The following is a 21710-nucleotide window of genomic DNA, read 5'->3' as shown; positions in this document are numbered from 1 at the left end:
GGAAGAAGTTGAATCCCTGAACAGACCAATAACAGGCGCTGAAATTGAGGCAATAATAGCCTACCAACAAAAAAAAGTCCAGGACCAGATGGATTCACAGCTGAATTCCACCAGAGGTACAAAGAGGAGCTGGTACCATTCCTTCTGATATTCCATTCAATAGAAAAAGAGGGAATCCTCCCTAACTCATTTTATGAGGCCAACATCATCCTGATACCAAAGCCTGGCAGAGACACAACAAAAAAAGAGAATTTTAGACCAATATCCCTGATGAACATCGATGCAAAAATCCTCAATAAAATACTGGAAAGTGGAATCCAGAAACACATCAAAAAGCTTATCCACCATGATCAAGTGGGCTTCATCCCTGGGATGCAAGGCTGGTTCAACATATGCAAGTCAATAAACGTCATCTATTGTATAAACAGAACCAAAGACAAAAACCACATGATTATCTCAATAGATGCAGAAAAGGCCTTTGACAGAATTCAGCACCATTCATGCTAAAAACTCTCAATAAACTAGGTATTGATGGGACGTATCTCAAATAATAAGAGCTATTTATGACAAACCCACTGGCAATGTCATACTGAATGGGCAAAAACTGGAAAAATTCCCTTTGAAAACTGGCACAAGACAGGGATGCCCTCTCTCACCACTCCTATTCAACATAGTGTTGGAAGTTCTGGCTAGGGCAATCAGGCAAGAGAAAGAAATCAAGGGTATTCAGTTAGGAAAAGAAGAAGTCAAATTGTCCCTCTTTGCAGATGACATGACTGTATATTTAGAAAACCCCATTGTCTCAACCAACCATCTCCTTAGGCTGATAAGAAACTTCAACAAAGTCTCAGAATACAAAATTAATGTGCAAAAATCACAAGCATTCTTATACACCAGTAACAGACAAACAGAGAGCCAAATCATGAATGAACTTCCATTCACAATTGCTTCAAAGAGACTAAAATACCTAGGAATCCAACTTACAAGGGACGTAAAGGACCTCTTCAAGGAGAACTACAAACCACTGCTCAGTGAAATAAAAGAGGACACAAACAAGTGGAAGAACATTCCATGCTCATGGATAGGAAGAATCAATAACGTGAAAATGGCAATACTGCCCAAGGTAATTTATAGATTCAATGCCATCCCCATCAAGCTACCAATGAGTTTCTTCACAGAATTGGAAAAAACTGCTTTAAAGTTCATATGGAACCAAAAAAGAGCCCGCATCTCCAAGACAATCCTAAGTCAAAAGAACAAAGCTGGAGGCATCATGCTACCTGACTTCAAACTATACTACAAGGCTACAGTAACCAAAACAGCATGGTACTGATACCAAAACAGAGATCTAGACCAATGGAACAGAACAGAGTTCTCAGAAATAATACCACACATCTACAGCCATCTGATCTTTGACCAATCTGAGAGAAACAAGAAATGGGGAAAGGATTCCCTATTTAATAAATGGTGCTGGGAAAGTTGTCTAGCCATAAGTAGAAAGCTGAAACTGGATCCTTTCCTTACTCCTTATACGAAAATTAATTCAAGATGGATTAGAGACTTAAATGTTAGACCTAATACCATAAAAACCCTAGAAGAAAACCTAGGTAATACCATTCAGGACATAGGCATGGGCAAGGACTTCATGTCTAAAACACCAAAAGCAACGGCCACAAAAGCCAAAAATCGACAAATGGGATCTAATTAAACTAAAGAGCTTCTGCACAACAAAAGAAACTACCATCAGAGTGAACAGGCAACCTACAGAATGGGAGAAAATTTTTGCAATCTACCCATCTGACAAAGGGCTATTATCCAGAACCTACAAAGAACTCAAACAAATTTACAAGAAAAAAACAAACAACCCCATCAAAAAGTGGGCAAAGGATATGAATAGACATTTCTCAAAAGAAGACATTCATACAGCCAACAGACACATGAAAAAATGCTCATCATCACTGGCCATCAGAGAAATGCAAATCAAAACCACAATGAGATACTATCTCACACCAGTTAGAATGGCGATCATTAAAAAGTCAGGAAACAACAGGTGCTGGAGAGGATGTGGAGAAATAGGAACACTTTTGCACTGTTGGTGGGATTGTAAAGTAGTTCAACCGTTATGGAAAACAGTATGGCGATTCCTCAAGGATCTAGAACTAGATGTACCATATGACCCAGCCATCCCATGACTGCGTATATACCCAAAGGATTATAAATCATGCTGCTATAAAGACACATGCACACGTATGTTTATTGCGGCACTATTCACAATAGCAAAGACTTGGAATCAACCCAAATGTCCATCAGTGACAGACTGGATTAAGAAAATGTGGCACATATACACCATGGAATACTATGCAGCCGTAAAAGAGGATGAGTTTGTGTCCTTTGTAGGGACACGGATGCAGCTGGAAACCATCATTCTCCGCAAACTATTGCAAGAATAGAAAACCAAATACCACATGTTCTCACTCATAGGTGGGAACTGAACAATGAGATCACTTGGACTCGGGAAGGGGAACATCACACACCGGGGCCTATCATGGGGAGGGGGAAGGGGGGAGGGATTGCATTGCGAGTTATACCTGATGTAAATGACGAGTTGATGGGTGCTGATGAGTTGACGGGTGCAGAACACCAACATGGCACAAGTATACATATGTAACAAACCTGCACATTATGCACCTGTACCCTAGAACTTAAAGTATTAAAAAAAAAAAGTTACTGTCACATTTTACAATAGTCTAGTCAGTGTGCAACAGCATTATGTCTAAAAAATGTACATATCTTAATTTAAAAATGCCTTATTGCTAAAAAAAAATAAATGCTAATGTTCATCTGAGCCTTCTGCAAGTTGTAATGTTTTTGCTGGTTGAGGGGGCTTTCCTCTATGTTGATGGCCTTGCTCTGAATAGGCTTTGACTTAAGAGAATGTCATGGCTGGTTTGATATTCTATTCCGACCACTAAAGCTTTCTCCGTATTAAAAAAAAAAAAAAAAAAAAAAAAAAAAAAAAAAAAATCAGGTAACAACAGGTGCCAGAGAGGATGTGGAGAAATAGGAACACTTTTGCACTGTTGGTGGGACTGTAAACTAGTTCAACCGTTGTGGAAAACAGTGTGGCGGTTCCTCAAGGATCTAGATCTAGAAATACTATTTGACCCAGCCATACCATTACTGGGATATACCCAAAGGATTATAAGTCATGCTGCCGTAAAGACTCATGCACACATATGTTTATTGTTGTCCTATTCAGAATAGCAAAGACTTGGAATCAACCCAAATGTCCATCAGTAACAGACTGGATTAAGTAAATGTGGCACTTATACAGTGTGGTATACTATGCAGCCATAAAAATGGATGAGTTTGTGTCCTTTGTAGGGACATGGGTGCAGCTGGAAACCATCATTCTCAGAAAACTATCGCAGGAACAGAAAACCAAATACCTCATATTCTCACTCATAGGTGGGACCTGAACAATGAGATCACTTGGACACTGGAAGGGGAACATCACACACCGGGTCCTCTTGTGGGGAGCGGGTAGGGGGGAGGGATAGCATTAGGAGATATACCTAATGTAAATGACGAGTTAATGGGTACAGCACACCAACATGGCACATGTATACATACGTAACAAACTTGCACCTTGTGCACACGTACCCTAGAACTTAAAGTATAACAAAAAATTAAAAACAAAATAACCAAAAAAATAAAGAAGCTTTAGAAAGCTGTATCACTTTATCTTTCTGTTTTTCTGCCATGTGAGGGTTTAGTAACAAAGCATCATTAATGAGGAATGGTGTCTCATCAGACACCGATCATTCTGGTTTCTTGATCTTGGAATTCCCGGCTTCCAGAACAGTGACAAAATAAATTTATATTATTTATAAATTACCCAGTCCATGATGTTTTGTTGTAGCAGCACAAATGGACTGAGACTGAGACATGGTTCTTTCCTTGGAAAGAGGAAGTTGATCGAGGCAAATACACATTTCTCTTTTTGACAGTCCCTAGCACTTCTCCTCTTATCTCTGTTCCATTGTTTCAGGGTCTTGTTTATCTCTTTAGATGTTTTCAATGAATCCTTGAAATTTTAACAGATAAAATGCAGGCATAGTACCCACCTTTTAAGCTGTAACTCTGTGGTGCAAAAGCATTTGAATTTTCTTTCCTAATATTGACAATGTAAAACCTTCCTAAGTAAAAGCAAGCCAGTGTACGATTTCTCTTGGCTTTTAAGGTTTCCACTGAAAAGTCTACTGTTATCCTGATGGGGTTTCCTTTGTCGATGATCTCTCTTTATTCTCTAGCAGACTTTAAGGTTTTTTCTTTAACATAGACCTTGGACAGCCTTTTGTCTATATAGCTTGGTGAGGTTTATTTTGTATAACATCCCAGAGGTTTTCTCTAGATTTCCTGTGTCTAGAAGTCTGCTTCTCTAGTAAGACAAGGGAAGTTTTCTTGAATTATTTTTTCAATTATGTTTTTCAGATTGTTTACTTTTTCTTTCTCTCTCTCAGGAATTTCAGTAATTTATAGATTATTTTTGGCTGTACATAGTCCCATATTTCTCAGATATCTTGTTCATTTTTTAACATTATTTGTTTCTTAATTTTTGTCTGACCAGGTTAACTACAAAATCCATCTTCAAGCTCTGAAATTATTTCTTCTGCTTGATACAGACTATTGATCAAGCTCTTAGTTGAATTTTGGAATTCCTTAAGGAAGTTTGCCAATTCCAAAAGCTCTGATTGATTTCTGTTTAAAATGTTTATCTCTTGTTTATTTCTTTAATTGCTTTAGAAGATTATCTTTATTTATTTTTTGAATCAGAGTCCATTTTATTCCAATTCTTCAAAATTTATACTTAATATGTGGTTTCCAAAGTTTAAATCACTCTTCACATAACAGTTTGATTCTTTCATTTTCCGTTTACTGTTTTTTTAATCTTTTCTTTACAGTTCTTCAGTAGAAGCCAGAATCTTGAGTTGCCCAATTAGGAACCTCTGACCTGCTATTCTTATTAAGTTTCTTCTCAATATTCATGGCCAAAATCTGGCTTCTAAAAGGAAGGTGTTTGGTCTTTTTAATCACTTGCTGATAGGGTGAGACTGCATTGTTACCCAAAACCACATGACCAATTTTAGAATTAATATTGGCACTCAAGATTGCATTTCTTATTAATTTTCTAATTAAATTTACAATTTACCTTTCAGATTCTTCTGGAGTCACGTTCAATTTATCTGCCAACATGTTAATGCTGATAAACTGGTGGATGCAACAGAAAGTCTCAAATATGAAGAGATGAGCATTTTCAGTGAAATCCTCAAGACAAGTCGCCAAGAAGAAATCATTCACAAGCACTCATTCACATTCCCTCAGCTTTTTCTGAGCTCCATCAAAGTCAAAGTTAACATATAAGCATTCAACAAATTCTGTAACTGGGTTTTTATATGTGCAAGACTACTGTTGAGTAACTTTAACTAGATCTTTTTGCACCTGTCGACATTTTCAAACATCCTTGTTTGTTATGACTGCTGTAGTCAAATAGCAAAAACTGTGTGGATGCATTGTCTGAATTGCTTTAAAGATACCATGGCTGGTAAGAAAGAGATCAATAATATTGTGAAGAATTCTGGGGTGATTGGAGAAAACAAGAAGAGACCAGTTAATGAGTCATGTTTTCTGCTGAAGAGACTGGAGTGGAGAACTCACAGAATTATTATCTATCTTCTCTTTTGACCATGTAAGGTCTTCCATGGCTGCATCGCAATTCCGCATTAAGATTTCAGAGGCCAGCTTTCCCCAGAGTGAACTTAAAGCATATCTATCTGTTGCTGGAACCAACACACTAAAAAAAACACAGATACTCTGCTGCTCCTGAGTAACTCCCACATTCATTTTGAAATTGTGCATATGTGTAGAGCATATCTAAGTATTCCTGCCTAAAACCATGCTTGTCCACCAGGTAGTCAAAGAGCATCCTACCATCCTTGTTGACTTCATTTACCTTGTAATTTCTGGATCTTCAAACAGCTTCACAATTGGTTCTGTTTCTGCCTGAAGCTGTTTTAGTTGTGCAACAATTGTGGTTGTTTCCTCTCTCAAAGCCTGAGGAACATCATCAGAATAAAAGTTTTTGTATACATCCATAGCGAAGTCTATCATGTTAGTGTTACTAAGAAGGTTCAATTTACTTTGTATTTATTCCTTTTCGTTATATATCTCCTTTACAGAGAGAAACTCAAAGAGTGGTAAGACTAGATGCCGATCCAAAAAGTGGGCAATGTGAGTAGTCAAGTTGTACTCCGCCATCTTGCCAAAGAAAAAAAGAAGATTCCCTTTGTTGATTTTAACCCTTGTCTTGGATTTCTTTGAGCTTCTATTCAACTCATGCTATGAAATTTTTATCTGTCATTTCTGGGTTTCTGTTTTGGTTAGGGGACATTGCTAGAGAGCTAATGCAATGCATTATTTCTGTCACTACATTCAGATTATTATGGTGCCAGAATTTTTGCACTGGATTTTTCTCTTCTAAACACAACGGCACATTTAATGTTTGTAATTATTTTCTGAATGGGTCAATTCTTTTGTTTCTTTTTCTTTATTGGTTATTATAATTATTTTCTTTCCCTTTCCCTTTTCCCTTTTGCTAGGAGGTGTGACTGTAGAGTGCTGGAAAGGGATTTTAACATGGCTTTTACAGCTGTATGCACTTTTCTTAGTGAGTTTAATAGTCGACTCTTCAATTTGCACTACAAGCCTGGAGACAACATTTACAGAAATAAGCCATTTGTGACTAATGTGGCTACAAACAGTCTTTCTTTAAAAATTTTATTTCAACAGTTTTTGAAAGTACAAACATTCTTTTTTATTTTTATTTTTTTGTTTTTCATGATAGTCATGCTTTTATTGTTTTACTTTTATACCATTTTCTTACCCCAGAGGCAATAGAGATTCATGATATCTGCTACAAAATGAATACAAAAGGAAATAAATTTGGATACTGCAAAAACAAGGAAAACAGATTTCTTTCCTGTGAGGAGAAGTAAGTGCCCTGTGGAAAAAAAGTAATTTGTCTTCTTACAGCACTTTGTCAAAATCAGAATGGCTCCTGTCCCCAGAGCTGTTAAACTCTTTTATTTTTTTAAATGTGGCACATATACACCATAGAATACTATGCAGCCATTAAAAAGGATGAGTTCATGCCCTTTGTAGGGACATGGATGCAGCTGGAAACCATCATTCTCAGCAAACTATCGCAAGAACAGAAAACCAAACACCGCACGTTCTCACTCATAGGTGGGAATTGAACAATGAGATCACTCAGACACAGGAAGGGGAACATCACACACCGGGGCCTATTGTGGGGTGGGGGGAGGGGGGAGGGATAGTTTTAGGAGATATACCTAATGTAAATGACGAGTTAATGGGTGTAGCACACCAACATGGTACATGTATACATATGTAACAAACTTGCACGTTGTTCACATGTGCCCTAGAATATAAAGTATAGTAAAAAAAAAAAAAAAATGCAAACATTCTTTTTAAAAATAATTTATTTCAACAGTTTTTTGAAGGTGCAGGTGGATTTTGGACAAATCAACACATTCTTTAGGGGTGATTTCTGTAATTTTAGTGTATCCTTCAGCCAACCAGGTATGCTGTGGCCAATATGTACAATATGTAGTCTCTTTTTCCTCACTACCTTCCCCTTTGAGTCCCCAAAATCCATTATATCACTCTTATGCCTTTGTAACCTCAGAGCTTAGCTCCCACGTATAAGTGAGACTATACAATGTTGGATTTTCCATTCCTGAGTTACTTATCTGAAAATAATGACCTCCAGTTCTCTCTCAGTTGCTGCAAAAAACATTACTTTGCTTTTTTTTTTTTTTTTTTTTTTTTTTTTTTTTTTTTTTTTTTAAAGGCTGAGTTGCATTACATGGTGAATATGTGCCACACTTTATTCACTTGTTGGTGGAAGGGCACTTATGTTGTTTCTATATCTTTGCCAATGAAAATCTTGCTGTTATAAACATGGGTATGCATATGTCCTTTTTATACAATGACTTCTTTTTCTTTTGATAGATAATCTGTAGTGAATAGGGTGATCAAATGGTATTTCTAATCTTAGTTCTTTAAAGGAACTTTATAATGTTTTCTAAGTGGTTGTACTAATTTACATTCCCACAAGCATTGTAAATTTGTGCCCTTTTCACCACATCCAAGTCAACATCTGTTGCTTTTTGACTTTTTAACTACGGCCATTCTTGAGTGAGTAAAGTGGTATCGCATTGTGGTTTAATTGGCATTTCCCTGATGATTAGTTATGTTGAACATTTTTTCATATGTTTGTTGAATGTTTCTATATCTTTTAAGAAATATCTATTCAGGATCTTTGCCCACTTTTTGGTAGGATTATTGGGAGATTTTTTTTGCTGATTTGTTTGAGTTCCTTGTAGATTATGGGTACTGGTCTTTTTCAAATGAATGGTTTACAAATATTTTCTCCCACTCTGTGGGCTGTCTGTTTACTCTGTTGATTATTTATTTTGTTCTGCAGAGTCTTTGTAGTTTAACTGGGTCTAGGTCTGTTTATTTATTTTTGTTTGTGTTGCATTTGCTTTTGGGTTCTCAGTCATGAATTATTTGCCTAAGCCAATGTCTAGAAGAGTTGTTCTGATGTTATCTTCTAGTATTTCATGTTTTCAGGTCTTATACTTAAGTATTTGATTCATCTAGAGTTGACTTTTTTGTAAGGCAAGGGATGGGAATCCAATTTCCCTCTACACTTCTATATGTGACTTGCCAGATTTTTATTTATTAACAATGTTTCCTTTCTCCCAATTTGTGTGGTTGTCTGCTTTGCTGAAGATTAGTTGTCTATAAGTATTTGGCTTTATTTCTGGGTTCTCATTCTGTTTCATTGGTCTACATGCCTATTTTTATACCAGTACCATGCTGTTTTGGTAACTACAGCCTTGTAGTATACTTTGAATTCTGGTAATGTGATGCCTCCAGGTTTATAATTTTGGCTTGGTGTTGCTTTGGCTATGTGGGCATTTTTGTGTTCCAAGTGAATTTCAGCTTTGCTTTTTTTAGTTCTGTAAAGAAAATGACAATGGCATTTTAATGGGAATTGCATTGAATCCGTAAATTACTTTGGTGAATATGATCATTTTCACAATATTGATTATTTTAACACATGTAAGTGAGATGTGTTTTTATTTATTTGTGTCATCTATGATGTCTTTCAGTGTTTTCCAGTTTTCTTTGTAGATATCTTTCACCTCCTTGGTTAGGTATATTCCTAGGTATTTTTTGCAGCTGTTGCAGAAAGAATTCAGTTTCTGATGTGATTCTCAGCTTAGTCATTGTTGGTGTGTAACTATGCTACAGATTTGTGCACATTGATTTTTGTAACCTGAGGCCATTAAATTCATTTATTAGATCTAGAAGCTTTCTGAATTAGTCTTTAGGGTTTTCTAGGTATACAGTCATATCAGTGAACAGTGACAATTTGACATTCTCTTTTCCAATTTGGATGCCTTCTATTTCTTTCTCTTGTCTGATTTATCTGGCTAGCATATCCATTATTATCTTGGATAGAAGTGGTGAAAGTGTGGATCCTTGTTTGATTCCAATTCTCAGGGGAGAATCCTTTCAACTGTTCCCTATTCAGTAAAATGTTGTCTGTGGTTTTGTTCCATAGGCTTTCTATGCCTATTTTGTTAAGGATTTTTATTATAAAGGGATGTTGAATTGTATTAAATGCCTTTTCTGCATCTATGAAAATAATCATATGGTTTTTGTTTTTAATTATGTTTATGTGATTTAACACACTTAATTACTTATGTATGTTAAATCATTTCAGCATTTCTGGTATGGATCGTAATGTATGATTTTTTGATGTGATGTTAAACTTGGTTAGTTAGTGCAAAAATCACAAGTATTCCTATACACCAATAACAGACAAACGGGGAGCCAAATCATAAGTGGATTCCCATTCACAATTGCTTCAAAGAGAAAAAAAATACCTAGGAATCCAACTTACAAGGGATGTGAAGGACCTCTTCATGGAGAACTACAAACCACTGCTCAACAAAATAAAAGAGGACAAAAACAAATGGAAGAACATTCCATGGTCATGGATAGGAAGAATCAATATCATGAAAATGGCCATATTGCCCAAGTAATTTATAGATTCAATGCCATCCCCATCAAGCTACCAATGACTTTCTTCACAGAATTGGAAAAAATTACTTTAAAGTTCATGTGGAAACAACAACAAAAAAGAGTCTGCATTGCCAAGGCCAATCCTAAGTCAAAAGAACAAAGCTGGAGGCATCATGCTACCTGACTTCAAACTATACTGCGAGGCTACAGTAATCAAAACAACATGGTACTGGTACCAAAACTGATATATAGACCAATGGAACAGAACAGAGCCCTCAGAAATAATACCACACATCTACAGCCATCTGATCTTTGACAAACCTGAGAGAAACAAGAAATGGGGAAAGGATTCCCTATCTAATAAATGATGCTGGGAAAATTGGCTAGCCATAAGTAGAAAGCTGAAGTGAATCCCTTCCTTACACCTTATACTAAAATTAATTCAAGATGGATTTGAGACTTAAATGTTACACCTAAAACCATAAAAACCCTCGAAGAAAACCTAGGCAATACCATTCAGGACATAAGCATGGGTAAGAACTTCATGTCTAAAACACCAAAAACAATGGCAACAAAAGCCAAAATTGACAAATGGGATCTAATTAACTAAGGAGCTTCTGCACAGCAAAATGAACTACCATCAGAGTGAACAGGAAATCTACAGAATGGGAGAAAAATTTTGCAATCTACTCATCTGGCAAAAGGCTAATATCCAAAATCTACAAAGAACTCAAACAAATTTACAAGAAAAAAACAAACCACTCCATCAAAAAGTGGGCAAAGGATATGAATGATATGTCTCAAAGGAAGACATTTATGCAGCCAAGAGACACATGAAAAATGCTGATCATCACCAGCCATCAGAGAAATGCAAATCAAAACCACAATGAGATACCATCTCATACCAGTTAGAATGGCAATCATTAAAAAGTCAGGAAACAACAGGTGCTGGAGAGGATGTGGAGAAATAGGAACACTTTTACACTGTTGGTGGGATTGTAAGCTAGTTCAACCATTGTGGAAAACAATGTGGCAATTCCTCAAGGATCTAGAACTAGAAACACCATTTGACCCGGTCATCCCATTACTGGGTATATACCCAAATGATTATAAATCATGCTGCTATAAAGACACATGCACATGTATGTTTATTGAGGCACTATTCACAAGAGCAAAGACTTGGAACCAACCCAAATGTCCATCAATGATAGACTGGATTAAGAAAATGTGGCACATATACACCATGGAATACTATACAGCCATAAAAAAGGATGAGTTCATGTCCTTTATAGGGGCATGGATGATGCTGGAAACCATCATTCTCAGCAAACTATCACAAGGACCAAAAACCAAACATCACATGTTCTCACTCATAGGTGTAAATTGAACAATGAGAACATTTGGACACAAGAAGAGGAACATCACACACCAGGGCCTGTCATGGGGTGGGGGGAAAAGGGAGGGATAGCATTAGGAGATATACCTAATGTAAATGACAAGTTAATGGGTGCAGCACACCAACATGACACATGTATACATATGTAACAAGCCTGCACGTTGTGCACATGTACCCTAGAACTTAAAGTATAATAAATAAATAATTCTGTATGTGATTAAGTTGGCTATAATTTGAAGGTCATTATTTATGATAGTCTTTCTACGATTGATTTTCTATGTTATAACAGGATTTTCTTAAGGTATTGATTTGCTCTTAATGAACTTACAAGAATATTTTTATTTTTAATACTACAACCTGTTCATTTTGAAAATTTCTCAGATTCATATCTTAAAGTTCAATACCGCATGTTCTCACTTAGAAGTGGTAGCTGAATGATAACACATGGACACATGATGGGGAACAACACATACTTGGGCCTGTTGGAGGGTGGTGGGGGGAGGAGGGAGAGCATCTGGAAGAATAGCTAATGAATGCTGGGCTTAAAACCTAGGTGACGCCGGGCGCAGTGGCTCAAGCCTGTAATCCCAGCACTTTGGGAGGCCGAGACGGACGGATCACAAGGTCATGGGATCGAGACTATCCTGGCTAACATGGTGAAACCCCGTCTCTACTAAAAAAAATACAAAAAAAACTAGCCAGGCGAGGTGGTGGGCGCCTGTAGTCCCAGCTACTCGGGAGGCTGAGGCATGAGAATGGTGTAAACCTGGGAGGCGGAGCTTGTAGTGAGCAGAGACCCGGCCACTGCACTCCAGCCTGGGCAACAGAGCAAGACTCCGTCTCAAAAAAAAAAAAAAAAAAAAACCTAGGTGACGTGATGATCTGTGCAGTTAATCAACATGGCACATGTTTGCCTATGTAGCAAACCTGCACATTCTGTACCTGTGCCCCTGAGCTTAAAATAAAAGTTGGGGAAAAAAAAAAAAAAAAAAAAAGAATTACTGCAGTCTGTTTCCCAGGAACTTCCATTCCTAGGGGAAGGGGGAGAGTACCACATCAAGGGAATATCCCATGGGAGAAAAGAATCTGAATTGCAGGCCTTGAGTCCCATCTCTTAGCTAGTGGTAAGTTTCTTATAGCAAAGACATAATTGCAGTGCTGGGTGCAGTAGGGAAAGGCTGAGTCTCTACCCTAACAGGCAAGCAGCCTTTGTAATCATGTAGGATCTTGAAGAAAGGGTCCTGTTCCCACCAGTACACCACTCCGGAAATAGCTGGGGCTTCTCCCACGGGAATGCAGCATGAATGCACCTATAGACAACCTTCCTGGAAGAATTCAGGGTGACTGCAGCCTCATAGGAAGAGTATTTCCCAGATTCAGGCCTGCACAAAAGGCAGTCACAATTCCTTCCTACTTGGAACATCAATATTCCTACAGGTGAAAAGAGGTGCCTGCCTGATCTGAATAGTTGGAACACTGAGACAGGAGTGAGGCTGTGAGATAGATTGTTTTCCTGCTTGGTCTGGCATGAGATCTGAGGTAGCTCCCATCGTTTACCTTCATAAAAACCCTAGCACATCTAACTGAGAGCCCCACCAGCCACCTTCATCGAGGCCGGGACCTCTGCCAACCACTGTGTGTTGCATCTATCCACCTGCCTTAGCTACAACCAGTCCCTACCCAGAGATACCTCCCCTATTGACCTGAAGCCTGGAATTAACAACTCAGTAAATAAAATACTGGGGAAATAAATAAATAAATAAATAAATATGCTGTACACTATGAGAGAATGGTGTAAGTTTCAAGAGATCCCTATCATGGGGAGGGGGTAGGGGGGAGGGATTGCATTGGGAGTTACACCTGATGTAAATGACGAGTTGATGGGTGCTGACGAGTTGATGGGTGCAGCACACCAACATGGCACAAGTATACATATGTAACAAACCTGCACATTATGCACATGTACCCTAGAACTTAAAGTATAATAATAATAATAAAAATTTTTAAAAATTAAAAAAAAAAGAGATTCCTCTCATTCTAACCCCATAGGAGACAGTGAACTTGCCCACACACCAAATATATAACTACTACACCTGGCGTCTGGGAAAGCCAGTGCACAAGGACTCTCTGTAATGAAGGAGCATATACCTTCACCCCTAAAAGCATGAAGAATCAAATTAGGCTAAAATAAACTAATAAACATTAAAGTCAGATCCTTAAGAGGGGGAAAAAGAAATGAAAAAAAAAATCCACGATTCAGTTAATGATAAATTCAAGAAAAAAATTGAAGAAATAGTCTACACAAATGAGAAGGAACCAGAAAAGTAATTCTAGTAATATGACAAAACAGCTTCTATAACATTCCCTAAAAGATGACATTAGCTTCCTAGTAATGGATCCAAATCAAGAAGAAATCTCTTAAATACCAGATAAAGAATTCAGCTGATTATTCAGCTACTCAAGAAGCTACCAGAGAAAGTGAAAATTAACTTTAAAAAATCCAGGATATGAATGAAACATTTTTCAGAGGAATAGATCTTATAAAGTAAAAGCAATCAGAACTTCTTTAAATAAAAGACACACTTAGGGAAATGCAAAATTCAGTAGAAAGTTTCGGCAATAGACTAGGACAAGTAGAAGAAAGAAGTTCAGAGCTCAAAGACAAGGCTCTTGCAATAGCCCAATCAGACAAAGAAACAAAAAAAAAAAAAATGATTTTATAAAATCAACTAAGTCTCCAAGAAATATGGGATTATGTAAGACTGCCAAACCTAAGAATTCTTGGTGTTCTGAGGGAGAAGAGAAGTCTAAAAGTTTGGAAAAATTATTTGAGAGAATAACTGAGAAAAATTTCCCAGTCCTTGCTATAGATCTAGTCATCCAAATAAAAGAAGCTCAAAAAATCTCCTGGGAAATCCATTGCAAAAACATCGTCACAAAGGCACATAGTCATCAGGCTATCAAAAGTCAAAATGAAGGAAAGAACCTTAAGAACTGTGAGACAAAAGGATCAAGCAACCTATAAGAGACAACCTATCAAACTACCAGCAGATTTCTCAGCAGATACCTTACAAGCCAGAAGGAATTGGGGTCCTATCTACTTAAACAAAATAATTGTCATAATTGTCAGCCAAGAATTTTGTATCCAACAAAAATAAGCTTCACAAATGATGGAGAGATAAAATATTTTTCTGACAAACAAATGCTGAGGAAATTTGCCACTACCAAACCAGCACTATAATAAATGCTAAAAGGAGTTCTAAATCTTGAAACAAAAGCTTGATGTACACCAAAATAGAACCTCCTGAAAGCATAAATGTCACAGGGCCTATACAACAATAACATAATGAAAAAGCCCAAAGTATCTAGAAAAAAACTGTCAGTGGATGCATATAAATTTAGTATTGTAATATCTTCCTATTGGACTAATCTTTTTATTATTATATAATGTTCTTTGTCTCTTTTTTACTGTTGTTGCTTTAAAGTCTATGTTGTATGATGTAAAAATAGCTACTCCTGCTCATTTTGGGTTTCCATTTGCAACCCTTTACCTTTCTTAGGTCCCATATTTATAAAACAATTAATACTAGACCTAAGAAAGGAGAAAGACAAAAACCCAATAATAGTGAGGGACTTTAGAACTCCACTGACAGCACTAGACTGGCGATCAAAACAGAAAGTCACCAAAGAAACAATGGACTTAAACTACACCCTAAAACAAATTAATTTAACATATATTTACAAAACATTCTTCCCAACTGCAGAACATACATAATTCTTAGCACATAAAACCTTCTCCAAGATAGACCATATTATAGGCCCCAAGTCTTAATAAATTCAAGAAAATCAAAATTGTATCAAGCATCTTCTCATACAACAGTGGAATAAAACAGGAAATCAGCTCTGAAAGGAAGCCTCAAAACTATACAAATACATGGAAATTAATCAGCTCCTGAATAACTTGGGGTTAATAATAAAATAAAGATGCACATTAAAAACTCTTTGAAATGAATGTTAATTATGACACAACTTTAAACCTCTGGCATACAGCAAAGATGGTGCAAGAGAAAAGTTCATAGTATTAAATATCTGTATCTAAATGTCTGAAAGAGCACAATTAGACAAAGTAATGTCACACCTTAAGGAACTAGAGAAACAAGCACAAACTAAACCCAAAGATAACAGAAGAGCAGAAATAACAAAGATCAGGGCAGAACTAAATAACATTGAAACAAAAAAGATAAATGAAGCAAAAAATTGGTTCTTTGAAATGATAAGCAAAATTGATAGACCATTAGCAAGAGGAACCAAGAAAAGAAGAGAGAAGATCCAAATAAGCTCAACTAGAAATGAGATTGCAGATATTACAACCTATATCACAGAAATACAAAAGATCATTCAAGGCTACTATGAACACCTTTATGCACAAAACTAGAAAATCTAGAAGACAGGATAAATTGCTAGAAATATGCAATCCTCCTAGCTTAAATCAGGACAAAATAGAAATCCCAAAGAGACTAATAACAAGCAATGAGATCGAATCAGTAATTTAAGAAAAAATTGTCAACACAAAAACATCCAGGACCAGATGTATTCACAGCTTAATTCTATCAGATAGTCAAATAATTGGTACCAAGCCTACTGAAACTATCCCAAAAGATAGAGAATGAAGGAATTCTCCCAAAATTATTCCATGAAGCCAGTATCACCCTGATACAAAAAAAAAGAAAAAAAGAAAGAAAGAACATTAAAAAAATGAAGCTACAGATCAATATCTCTGATGAACATAGATGCAAATATCCTCAACAAAATACTAGCTAACTGAATCCAACAGCATGTCAAAAAGATAGTCCACCATGATCAAGTGGGTTTCATACCAGGGATGCAGGGATGGTTTAACACAGGCAAGTTAATAAATGTGATACATTACATAAACAGAATTAAAAACAAAAGGCATATGATCATCTCAGTAGATGCAGAAAAAGCATTTCATAAAATCCAGTATCCATTTATGATAATAAAAAAAAAACCTTAACAAAATGGACATATAAGGGACATACCTAAAAGTAATAAAACAATATATGACAAACTCACAGCCAGCATCGTACTGAATGGGAAAAAGCTAAAAGCATTCCCTTTGAAAACTGGAACAAGACAAGAATGTCCACTTTCACCACTTCTATTTAACATAGTAATGGAAGTCCTGGCCAGAGCAATCAGACCAGAGAAAGAAATAAAGGGCATTCAAATTGGAAAAGAGGAAGTCAAACTGCTGCTTTTCGCTGATGATATGATTGTATACATAGAAAATCCTCAAGACTCATCCAAAAAGCTTCTAGACCTGAGAAACAAATTCAGTAAAGTCTCAGGGTAAAAAATCAATGTACACAAATCAGTAGCACTGCTATACACCAACAATGACCAAGCTAAGAATCAAATGAAGAACTCAATCCCTTTTACTACAGTTGCAAAAATATATATATATAAATTACTTTTAAACATATTTAACCAAGGACGTGAAAGATCTCTACAAAGAAAATTGCGAAACCTTGCTGAAAGAAATCATAGACAACACAAACAAATGGAAACACATCCCATGCTCATGGATGGGTAAAATCAATATTGTGAAAATCAACATATTGTCCAAAGCAAACTACAGATTCAATGTGATTTCCGTCAAAATGCCTTCATCATTCTTCACAGAACTGAGAAAAAAACAACTCTAAAATTTATGTGGACCCAAAAAAGAGCCCACAGAGCCAAAGCAATACTAAGCAAAGAAACAAATCTGGAGGTATCGCATTACCCAAGTTCAAATTATACTGCAAGGCTGTAGTCAACAAAACAGTCTGGTAGGTATAAAAATAGTTACACAGACTAATGGAACAGAATAGAGAATCTGGAATTAAAGCCAAATACTTACAGCCACTGATCTTCGACAAAACATACAAAAATACAAATTGGGGAAAGGACATCCTATTCAAAAAATGATACTGGGAAAACTGGCAAGCCGCATGTAGAAGAATAAAACTGGATTCTCATTTCTCACATTATACAAAAATAAACTCAAAATAGATCAAAGACATAAATCTAAAACCTGAAACCATAAAAATTCTAGAGGATAACATCAGCAAATATCTTCTAGACATTGGCTTAGGCAAAGAATTCATGACTATGGTCCCAAAAGCGAATACAACAAAAACAAAAATAAGTAAATGGGATTTATTTAGACTAAAACCTTCTGTAAGAAAACCTTCACAAACTCTGTATACAACAAAAAACTGATATCCTGAATCTACAAGGAACTCAAATCAGCAAGAAAAAAGCAAATAATCTCATCAAAAAGTGTGCAAATGACATGAATAGACATTGCCCAAAAGAAGATATACAAATGACCAACAAACATTAGTGATATTGAGCATTATTTTTAGAAGGCTCAACATCGCTGATTATCAGGGAAATGCAAATTAAAACCACAATGAGATACCACCTTACTCCTGCAAGAATGGCCATAATTAAAGAGTCAAAAAACAATAGATGTTGGTGCAGATGTGGTGAAAACGGAATATTTTTACACTGCTGGTTGGAATGTAAACTAGTACAATCACTATGGAAAACAGGATGGAGATTCCTTAAAGTACGAAAAGAACTACCATTTGATTTAACAATCCTACTACTAGGTATCTACCCAAAGTAATATAAGTCACTATATGAAAGACATGTTCACATGTATGTTTATAGCAGCACAATTCGCAATTGCAAAGATATGGAATCAACCTAAGTGCCCATCAACCAAGGAGTGGATAAAGAAAATGTGGTACGTATACACCATGGAACACTACTGCGCCATAAAAGAATGAAATATTGTCTTCTATAGCAATTTGGATGAAACTGGAGACCATCATTCTAAGTGAAGTAACTCAGGAATGGAAACCCATATTTTGCTATGTTGTCATTTATAAGTGGGAGCTAAGCTATGAGGATGCAAAGGCATAAGAATGATAAAATGGACTTTGGGACCTTGAGGGGGAAAATTGGGAAGGGGGTGAGGGATAAAAGACTACCTACTGGGTACAGCATGCAATGCTTTAATGATGGGTGCACCAAAATCTCAGAAATTACCACTAAAGAACATATCTCTACAATCAAAAACTACCTGTGCCCCCAAAACTACTGTAATAAAAATAAAAATTAATTATTAAATAATATTAATAAAATAAAATGTGAGACTGGGAAAACTTTAACTGAAATCAGAAGACACAAACTCAAATGCCTTCAGGAGTCAAACAGTACTAATAAATATTTTTACATCACTTACTATGCGTCAGGCACTGTTCTAAGCACTTTATAAATATTAACACATTTAATACTTTTAACAGCTCTATGAAGTAGGTGCCATGAACATATTTATTTATTTTTTATTATACTTTAAGTTCTAGGGTACATGTGCATAATGTGCAGGTTTGTTACATATGTATACATGTGCCATGTTGGTGTGCTGCACCCATCAACTCATCATTTACATCAGGTATAATTCACAATGCCATCCCTCCCCCATTCCCCCTCCCCATAATAAGCCTCAGTGTGTGATGTTCCCCTTCCCGAGTCCAAGTGATCTCATTGTTCATTTCCCACCTATGAGTGAGAACATGCGGTGTTTGGTTTTCTGTTCTTGCAATAGTTTCCTGACAATGATGGTTTCCAGCTGCATCCATGTCCCTGCAAAGGACACAAACTCATCCTTTTTTATGGCTGCATAGTATTCCATGGTGTATATGTGCCACATTTGCTTAATCCAGTCTGTCACCGATGGACATTTGGGTTGATTCCAAGTCTTTGCTATTGTGAATAGTGCCGCAATGAACATACGTGTGCATGTGTCTTTATAGCAGCATGATTAATAAACCTTTGGGTATATACCCAGTCATGGGATGGCTGAGTCAAGTGGTATTTCTAGTTCAAAGTCCTTGAGGAATCGCCACACTGTTTTCCACAATGGTTGATTAGTTTACAGTCCCAACAACAGTGTAAAAGTGTTCCTATTTCTCCACATCCTATCCAGCACCTGCTGTTTCCTGACTTTTTAATGATCATCATTCTAACCGGTGTGAGATGGTATATCATTGTGGTTTTGATTTGCATTTCTTTGATCACTAGTGATGATGAGCATTTTTTCATGTGTCTGTTGGCTATATGACTGTCTTCTTTTGAGAAGTGTCTACTCATATCCTTTTTTTTTTTTTTTTTTTTTTTTTTTTTTTTTGTTGAGACGGAGTCTCGCTCTGTCACCCAGGCTGGAGTACAGTGGCCGGATCTCGGCTCACTGCAAGCTCTGCCTCCCGGGTTCATGCCATTCTCCTGCCTCAGCCTCCCGAGTAGCTGGGACTACAGACGCTCGCCACCTCGCCCGGCTATTTTTTTGTATTTTTTTACTAGAGACGGGGTTTCACCGGGTTAGCCAGGATGGTCTTGATCTCCTAACCTCGTGATCCGCCCGTCACAGCCTCCCAAAGTGCTGGGATTACAGGCTTGAGCCACCGCACCCGGCGAGAAGTGTCTACTCATATCCTTTGCCCACTTTTTGATGGGGTTGTTTGTTTTTTCCTTTTAAATTTGTTTGAGTTCCTTCTATGTTCTGGATATTAGCCCTTTGTCAGATGAGTAGATTGCAAAAATTTTCTCCCATTCTGTAGGTTGCCTGTTCATTCTCATGGTAATGTCTTTTGCTGTGCAGAAGCTCTTTAGCTTACTTAGATTCCGTTTGTCAATTTTGGCTTTTGTTGCCATTGCCTTTGTTGTTTTAGACATGTTGTTTTAGACATGCCCATGCCTGTGTCCTGAATGGTATTACCTAGGTTTTCTTCTAGGGTTTTTACGGTATTAGGTCTAACATTTAAGTCTCTAAGCCATCTTGAATTAATTTTCATATAAGGAGTAAGGAAAAGATCCATTTTCAGCTTTCTACTTATGGCTAGCCAATTTTCCCAGCACCATTTATTAAATAGGGAATCCTTTCCCCATTTCTTGTTTTTCTCAGGTTTGTCAAAGATCAGATGGCTGTAGATGTGTGGTATTATTTCTGAGGACTCTGTTCTGTTCCATTGGTCTATATCTCTGTTTTGGTACCAGTACCATGCTGTTTTGGTTACTGTAGCCTTGTAGTATAGTTTGAAGTCAGGTAGCGTGATGCCTCCAGCTGGTACTTTTGACTTATGATTGTCTTGGCAATGCAGGTTCCTTTTTGTTTCCATATGAACTTTAAAACCGTTTTTTCCAGTTCTGTGAAGAAACTCATTGGTAGCTTGATGGGGATGGCATTGAATCTATAAATGACCTTGGGCAGTATGGCCATTTTCACGATATTGTTTCTTCCTATCAATGAGCATGGTATGTTCTTCCATTTGTTTGTGTCCTCTTTTATTTCACTGAATAGTGGTTTGTAGTTCTCCTTGAAGAGGTCCTTTACATCCCTTGTAAGTTGGATTCCTAGGTATTTTATTCTCTTTGAAGCAATTGTGAATGGAAGTTCATTCATGATTTGGCTCTTTGTTTGTCTGTTACCAGTGTATAAGAATGCTTGTGATTTTTGCACATTAATTTTGTATCCTGAGACTTTGCTGAAGTTTCCTATCAGCTTAAGGAGATGTTGGGCTGAGACAATGGGGTTTTCTAAATATACAATCATGACATCTGCAAAGAGGGACAATTTGACTTCCTCTTTCCTAGCTGAATACCCTTGATTTCTTTCTCTTGCCTGATTGCCCTAGCCAGAACTTCCAACACTATATTGAATAGGAGTGGTGAGAGAGGGCATCCCTGTCTTGTGCCAGTTTTCAAAGGGAATTTTTCCAGTTTTTGCCCATTCAGTATGATATTGGCTGTGGATTTGTCATAAATAGCCTTATGATTTTGAGCTATGTTTCCTCAATACCGAATTTATTGAGAATTTTTAGCATGAAGGACTGCTGAATTTTGTCAAAGGCCTTTTCTGCATCTATTGAGATAATCATGTGGTTTTTGTCTTTGGTTCTGTTTATATGCTGGATTACGTTTATTGATTTGCGTATTTTGAACCAGCCTTGAATCCCAGGGATGAAGCCCACTTGATCATGGTGGATAAGCTTTTTGATGT

The 21710-nt window shown here is 36.9% G+C and overlaps 1 pseudogene; it reads right to left on the bottom strand.

Annotated features, from left to right (window-relative positions):
• Positions 1-4968: 4968 nt before the first annotated feature.
• On the bottom strand, positions 4969-6318 carry LOC103232079 (eukaryotic translation initiation factor 3 subunit E pseudogene; annotated as a pseudogene).
• Between the last annotated feature and the right edge of the window lie 15392 nt (positions 6319-21710).

This window comes from Chlorocebus sabaeus, chromosome X, assembly GCF_047675955.1.
Source record: "Chlorocebus sabaeus isolate Y175 chromosome X, mChlSab1.0.hap1, whole genome shotgun sequence".
NCBI classification, from domain to species: domain Eukaryota; kingdom Metazoa; phylum Chordata; class Mammalia; order Primates; family Cercopithecidae; genus Chlorocebus; species Chlorocebus sabaeus.
Note: the sequence above shows the minus strand (reverse complement) of the source record. Positions and strands in the feature narration are given on the sequence as shown.